The sequence below is a fragment of the Apium graveolens genome, chromosome 4 (assembly GCF_009905375.1).
Source record: "Apium graveolens cultivar Ventura chromosome 4, ASM990537v1, whole genome shotgun sequence".
Lineage (NCBI taxonomy): Eukaryota > Viridiplantae > Streptophyta > Magnoliopsida > Apiales > Apiaceae > Apium > Apium graveolens.
The window spans coordinates 95654849-95662700 of NC_133650.1; the positions used below are offsets into that span (position 1 = coordinate 95654849).

The 7852-nt window shown below is 33.0% G+C and overlaps 1 long non-coding RNA gene across 1 annotated transcript; it reads right to left on the reverse strand.

The window, feature by feature from the left end:
• Positions 1-4745: 4745 nt before the first annotated feature.
• Positions 4746-5705, reverse strand: LOC141717385 (uncharacterized). Its single transcript, XR_012573623.1, has 3 exons — positions 5583-5705; positions 5123-5198; positions 4746-4995 (listed from the first exon to the last, which is right to left on the reverse strand). It is a non-coding gene; the product is annotated as an uncharacterized LOC141717385 (long non-coding RNA).
• Positions 5706-7852: the final 2147 nt, after the last annotated feature.

Below are 7852 nucleotides of genomic sequence, written 5' to 3' on the forward strand. Positions count from 1 at the left end.
TTTTCTCTCCTGAATTTCCTGTATGCAATCTTTGTGATTCCTTTCACCATTAGAGCACACTGCTTCATCATCTCTTCATCAGGGTCCATCTCAGGTAAACTTTCAGTTTCTGAGTCATCATCACTATCAGAACTTGATGACTCAGTATCAGACTTTGTGATGAGAGCCTTTCCCTTGGCTTTCCTTGAGGCAGCAACTTTGGGGATTTCCTCCTCATCCTTAAGAGCAACTATCTTTGACTTTCTCCCATTACTCTTGCTTCTTTGTTCCATCTCAAGTTCATGAGTCTTGAGCATCCCATAAATTTCATCAAGAGTTATTTCCTCAAGAGCATAGTTGTCTCTTATTATTGTGGCCTTCAAATCCCATCTTTTAGGAAGAGCTAGCAGGAATTTAAGATTTGAATCTTCAAGATCATATTCCTTGTCCACTAGTGACAGGTCATTCAAGAGTTTCACAAATCTGTCATATAAACCAGTTAATGACTCAACAGGCTTTGAGTCAAAGTGCTCATACTCTTGAGTGAGTATAGTCCTCCTGTTGTTCTTGATTGCATCAGTTCCCTGACACCTTGTTTCCAAAGCATCCCATATCTCCTTTACAGTCTTGCATTGGATTACCCTGTTTGACATGACATTATTAATGGCACTATGCAGCAAGTGTCTTACCTTTGTATCCTTGGAAATTGATGAGATATCTTCAGCTGTGTAGTCACTTTTCTCCTTTGGTACAGACTTTGCTGGCTGACCTGTAACTTCCACAGAGAGTTTAGTTGGCATATGTGGTCCTTCATTAATCCTGTCAAGATATTCTGGATATGTAGCTTCCAGAAACATAGCCATCTTCACTATCCATATGGGATACTCAGAAGGCTTCTGCATGGGAACCCTAATAGTCTCATATCGACTGTGGGTTATGGTTTTTGGAGTTTCTTCAGTTTTGGTGGGCTTGGTTGGAGTTTCTTCTTCAGATATGATTGTTTTTGGATCTTAAACTGTTTGTGTGTTAACAGATCTGCTCTGATACCACTTGTTAGGTCACACACATTGTAGAAGGGGGTTGAATATAGTGTTTACTACAATCAAATCGAATATAAGAACTCAAGTAACGAAACACAAATTTTATTCAACACAATAAACTTTGTTACAAAGAACTGTTCTCTCTCAGTAATGAACAAATTATCACGAGAGCTGCTAGGGTTACAAAGAATAATATTTTCACATATAGTGTAAACCCTATGCTGTGTTTATATAGACACACAGTTACAAGATAAGTTCTAATTGATATAGAGTATAATTCTATATCCTAAAATATATCAATCAGTTATCTTTTCTTCCTAGTATTCTATTCTTCATAGAATTCTTCTCCATGCATATTTCTTTCTGTTTTAGTCTCGATCTTCTTTCCTTTCAATCAACCGTCTTCTTTATCTGAAAGTCTCCTTAAGTCCTGATATTATCTCCTGATAAATATCTTCTGATAACTTAAGTTCTGATAACTTTAAGTCCTGATATCTTAAGTCCCAACTTCAGTGTAAGAACTGATTTCCAGTTAAGTACTAATTTGTCATGTTAATTAAGATCTGAAAACTAAACACAAATCATCATTAGCCATGACATCATAAATATATCTAACAAACATCAACTGCTATCAAGATCTGCCCATTAAATGCTAAGCACATAACTATCAATGTCTAGGGAAGTTGCAGCAAGCACTATGCCATAGATGGCTAACTACAACCCTTCATCCCGGTATTCCAAAGAAAAATGTTATAGTAGTATTAAACAAATATTTATCGCAACCCTTTTTTATGTTGTTATAAAGTTACAATATGTTACAAGCATAATAAAGATGAATTTTTTAATTTAAGTAATTAATAATTATTTACATAGAAATAAATTAATAATTAAAAAAATATATTTTATTTATTTCAAAGTTAATAATATGAGTATAGTAATTTATAATTAATTAACGAATTCAAAGTTCTAAAACTTAACATGTCATTTGGGGATTGATTTACAATATATATTGTTGAATTTATTCATTTTTCATAATTGAATGTTAAAAGTAATGTTTATTAAAAGAAAATGAAAATTAATAATTTAAATTTTAACAAAACAAACTTGGGTCAGGCTGTTTATTTAGAATATAACTTGGGCTGATCAAAGTTAAAATTTGGGGGAGGGGTTAAAAAATTGGGAAGTGGGAGTTGAAAAATTGCAAGTTGAAATTTTATTAAAAGAAAGAAAAGAAAACGACACTCAGACATACAGAAACTAAATCTCACGCTCTCTCATTTCAAACTCACAAACCTAACCCAAATCTCACACTCTCTTTGTTGAAGATTTGGGATTTTCAAGTTGTTCATTTTGAGCTTCAAGATTTAGGGGTTTCTATTGGGGCGAATTCGAGTTTCGATTGGTTCTAACTAGGATTTTCATTATGGGTTCTAGTTTGAGGCTTCAAGATCAGAGTCGAAGTTTTTCAAATTTTTTTTTCTTTCGATCCGGTTGAACCCATGCTCTCCCTCTCTCCCTTTTATCAGGTATTATTGTGCTCTTAATTCGAGTTTCTATACTTATGTTTATTATATTCGATTAAATATTGAAACAGAAATACTAATATTATATCCTGAGTTTTGCACTGCTTCTGTAGTCTGTACGATTCACATAATCAAAGAATAATTTGCCAAGCTTATGAGTTTGATTCAAAGTTATTAATTTTTTTTGTGAATTTCTAGTTAAATAAGATATATTATTTTGTCATGTTTGAGAACTGTTGGTTTCTTATGTTACCAAGTTCTAATTAAAGAATATTTAAAGTTTTTTGCTCAATAATATTCGCAGTTGTTCAGCCACTGATAATATTGATGTGGATACACCGGATGAAGATAGTTCATCGTCATATAGAAGTGCAAATTGCCTTGTGACTAAACATTGGACAATCAAGATTTATGATTTTGATATTTCAAGAATGATGGTAGACGCACATATGACCGACTCCTCATGAGCACGGACTCCATAATGGATGGCTCTAGAACTTTTCCAAAATGAACCCTTCGACGAGAAATGTGATATTTTTATCCTTGGGGGTAATAATGTGGGAATTGTCAACAATAAGTAGGCCATGGTAGGTCTCCACATTAGATCCTATTTATCAGTTTAACTTAATATTATAGTGCTATTTTGGAAAAATTAACTTTATCCAATTGACGTAGATTGCTGGGCAGAACTGCATGAAAGACCAATGTGTAAAGATATTATCACTCGTTTGCTAGACTGCGAGTACTCCCTCAGCTAAATGTTGTCCATATTGTTGTATAGTAAACAACATAGTAGAGGTGTTACCTAAAATATTACCGGCGAAAGTTGTTATACGTTTTGTTTAAATTATTTGTCCTATAAAAAACATTAAGCATGTACTATCAGTTTCCATTTGAAGCATAATCAGTTTGCCAATATTGTGGTACAAATACTACACCATAAATGGCCTACAGCAACACCAGGAAAATGTTACAACATGCCCAAAAAAGTGTTACCACAGCCAGAAAAAGCCCTAAGGTAACATAAAAATTAAGTTGCTTTTCTTCGAGTTACCTTTGGCCCCTAAGGTAACATCCCTTTTTGCCCTGCTGCAACGTTGAATTTTATGTTACAATAGGCTTCAAAGGTAACATCAAAGTATGTCTATAGTATCATAATATGTATGTTACCTTTGTACTTAGAATTTGTAAAAAAAATGAACCCTACATGTGGGCCCCACCCGTGGGCCCCACACGTGGGCCATAAAATCATTGTAACATTTTTTTCCTACTGTAACAGTTTTATAATGATTGGTATTATATTATACCAATTTGTTTGGAACATTGAAGTACCTAATATAACAAATTTCTAAAAAAAAATTGACAAAATTTGTTTGTAAATTGAACGTGCCACAAACCTGTTTTTTATACAAGTCAACAAAATAACCAAAAATAATACAACCTTGTACCTATAACTAGGTATAAATAACAAGACAAGCTAATTGGCTAATACAAATGCACCCTTATCACTACAATTAAAAGCACTTACTTTTAACTAATCATCAAAATCTCAGTAACTGGCTTTGAACCGCTAACATCATGTTACGTCTCATCTGCTTTTCTAATTTTGACTCCAAGTTACTTCTGCCTTCCTGTGAGTCAATGATGTAAAGTTCAGTTTACATCTATCCAACAAATCTAAATATATATGAACATATGCAAACAATTAAGACACACAATATATGTATTTTCATATTATTATGAACTGTGGCAAGGCCCCAAAAAGGGCGTTAAAATATTTCCCGGGAGAGATCATTTAATTAGACCTGAAACTCTGGTGACCCTGAAAATTATTTCCCGGTCTGCTATGCATAGAAAATTTATTTAAATGAAAGATGCAACATAACAAAAATGTAAAATAACTTTGGACCCTGAAAATTGACAAGATCATTCGTGTTGATACCCAATTGTGTGTGCGTGTCAGTTCATATGAAAGAGGCTACAAGTGTACTTACAGGGTGAAGCCTTGAAAAATATTATCATCAGTAGAGGTAAAAAAGCCAAACCCATCTGGAGACCTACACAAACTCTTCAATATCACAAATAAATTTCAATAAACAAAAATAAATGGGCACTAAACAAATATCAAGAAAATCAAGAAAAAGGGGTGTAAAAATAAAAGCAACACAAATCTAACATTTCAGATACAAGGACTCCACACAAATAAAACAGGAAAAAGCATTAATATTTTGAGAATCTTTATACAGTGTAGTGTACCCATATAATATCTCACAGATGAGACTTTGTTCCACTAGGACACGGGTAAAGGTAAGATGCTTAGAAGTATTAAACGCATTGGCTCCCCTACTCAACTTAACCTTGTCTTTCTTCTTGCTAAAAATATTATACTCCTTATACTCCTCAACCACCTCAAATGACATCGTTTTATCCTCCAAATTCCGTCATATACAACCCTGGATCAACATTACCGGCTTAGCTCAGTGTTCCCTTCATAAATCATTACAGTTTTCGTAACATTAACACAAATTCCAAAAAAAATCAAAGTAATATAAACAAAAAAATGTTAAAAGAACCATTTACCTTTTCCACCCAAGTTTACTAGTATGCTCAATGAAATTTAAGTCTCGCGGTAAATCTGAAAACGCATCAAGAAGATCTGCACATTCATCATAAAAATTAGTACTAGAGTTACAACAACTATATAAACAATCACAAATATAAGGAATAGTACATTAAACAGACCATCTTGAGTAATAAGCACTGAGATTAATAAACCAATCCCACTCTTCGGCATCTTTCAACAATACAGTTGCAGCATGAAGTGTATTAGCTACCAAATTGAACAAAAAGTGGAGCAATTTTTCACAAAATTGAACAAATCTAAGTGCTCTTCAGGGGAGGATTCGACATCAAGATGAACAATATACTGATTATAAGGATGATACAGAGATGAGATAAACTAGGCGCGAAGAAATTAGAGAGAGAGGGGGAGGGATGTAGTATATACATATACACACAAAATTAGAGAGAGAGATACTACCTTAGAGTAGAACCGCAAAGTGATTTAGCCTCAATTCCAATAAAAACCCTAGCTCCAATTAAGCCAAGAGAGCGCTTGAGAGAGATGTTTAGAGTGTGAGAGAGCATGAGAGAGATGTTTAGAGATTGAAGTTTTGATTGTGTGAAATTTAACCCGGGTTGGTCCAAAATAATGCCGCCTCTCCAAAAAATTTGAAAGCCCGCCTGATGGAGAGCCCAACAAGAGTAAAAAAAATTGCTGCTAATTTCACTTTTTTTAATAAACTTTTAAGTTTAAATAATACTCAAATTTTTTATTGATAAAAAAATATCAGTTACAAATTAGTACAGTTTACAAGATTAACAGAAAAAATATTTTATCAATCTTAGCTAATATTAATATTATTGCTTAATTATATTATGAAAATTGATTATTTTTCAAGTCAATAATTATGCATATTTAATTATTTATAAAGTGTTACTTTTTTATCCATTAACACCCTATTATAACATAAGTTTCCACATGTTACCATATGCAACACTTTGAAGCTATAGTAACATATTACAAAGGCTACGGTAACATCCAAAATACTACGTTACGGTAGGCTAAGATGAGCATACCTAAGGTAACATAATTTTGTAACACGCATGATTAAACCATTGCGATAGGCCATCTATGGTGTAGTGAAAGTAAAGTTGAACCATGTTTATTAGCTGGATGGATTTTTTTGTGCACTATTTTCTGTACATAATAGAGTTTTGAAAACTGGTTATATTGCCCAGATCAAGTACTTCATTTTCTTCTTTCTTCCTTTTTGTTTAATTGCTTCTCAACATCTTAACACCAGTTTCTTTACTATTATTGGTTTATAACATATGTAGATTGGAAAACCTTTTAACGTGGGCTTAAATTAGTTCCATTTCCTATTTGCAACTTGTTTGCATTATGGTATAGTAATATCAAAACTTGCCGACTTAGAAACCCTTTTATTTTCTATTTTCATTTATCCATTCAAGTGCAGGTGTAAAATTGCACACAACTTATTAACTTATCTTTTTTTTGCATCTAATGATTGTGATTTTCCAGACGGGTAGATGTATGAAGATGCATCAAGGACGGTGTTTTCCAGCAAAAATTAAAAAATTTAACGTAAAGCTGGTGGGAGTAAAGGCCGCTCTACAGCAATTCATCGTTTCTGGAGGGGCAATAAATATGTCGCCAATAGTTCTATACAAAGTTTTCCATACCAGGAACATATGCATTATTTTTTGGCACGACAAGTAATTCTCATAAGTAGAGGCTTAACTTGTTTTAAATATCTAATTTGTTACCATCTTCCCATCCTATTCATAAATTATTAAGATGCTAGCCATATTTTAGAATCGATGTGGTTGGATATTTTTTAAAAGAATTAGTAGGATGGATATTAACAAGTTGTGCAAGACATGTCTCTAGATAACAAGACTAAGTCACCGTGACAACCCTAAGATTTAGTTGTATGATAATCTTTTATATTTTGTAATTATACCTCTTGAGTCTATAAAAATATTAAGGAGATTATACCGGAAGATTTTTCTATGAACAACCATCAAGCTAAAGATTGAACTGGCTAGAAGACTGAGAGAAAGAGATGAAAGGCATGTAAAGGAGAAGGCTAAGAGGGAGGCAAATGCCATCAAAAAGGTAAGGAGATAGTGGTGTTTGAGAAGAGGTTAAATGAACCAAAAGCCAAAGGGTTGAGTAGAGTTTCTCCAGATGGTGTATTTTTGAATATCAAGAATCATAGACTATCAAGGTACATGATAAAATATCTTGACAGTTACTCAGTATATGAATGACTGAAACTGGTGATAGCTCTAAGAGGTACTGAAATAATTGAAGAACTTTAGTGCCTTGTCAAACTCAAGGATTTTATTATAAAACAACCAGGATATGAAAACTTTAACTTTCTCAATGTAACTGCAAGATGACTCTCATGTATAAAACCTGTACTTTTTCAATCTATTAGTTTCTTTTTAAATTTTAGCTTGGGGTTAGTCTTGTTATCAGGCATGAATTTGTGATAAGTAATCTTCTCACAAATTGGGGGAGATTATTATGCAAGACATGCATGTAAATAATAATACTAAGTCACCGTAACCCTAAGATTTAGTTGTATTATAATCTTTTATATTTTGTAATTATACCTTTTGAATCTGTAAAAATGTTAAGGAGATTGGACTGAAATATCTTTTTATGAACAACCATCAAGCTAAGGAATAAACTCCGGAAGAAGATCAATCATGATCATG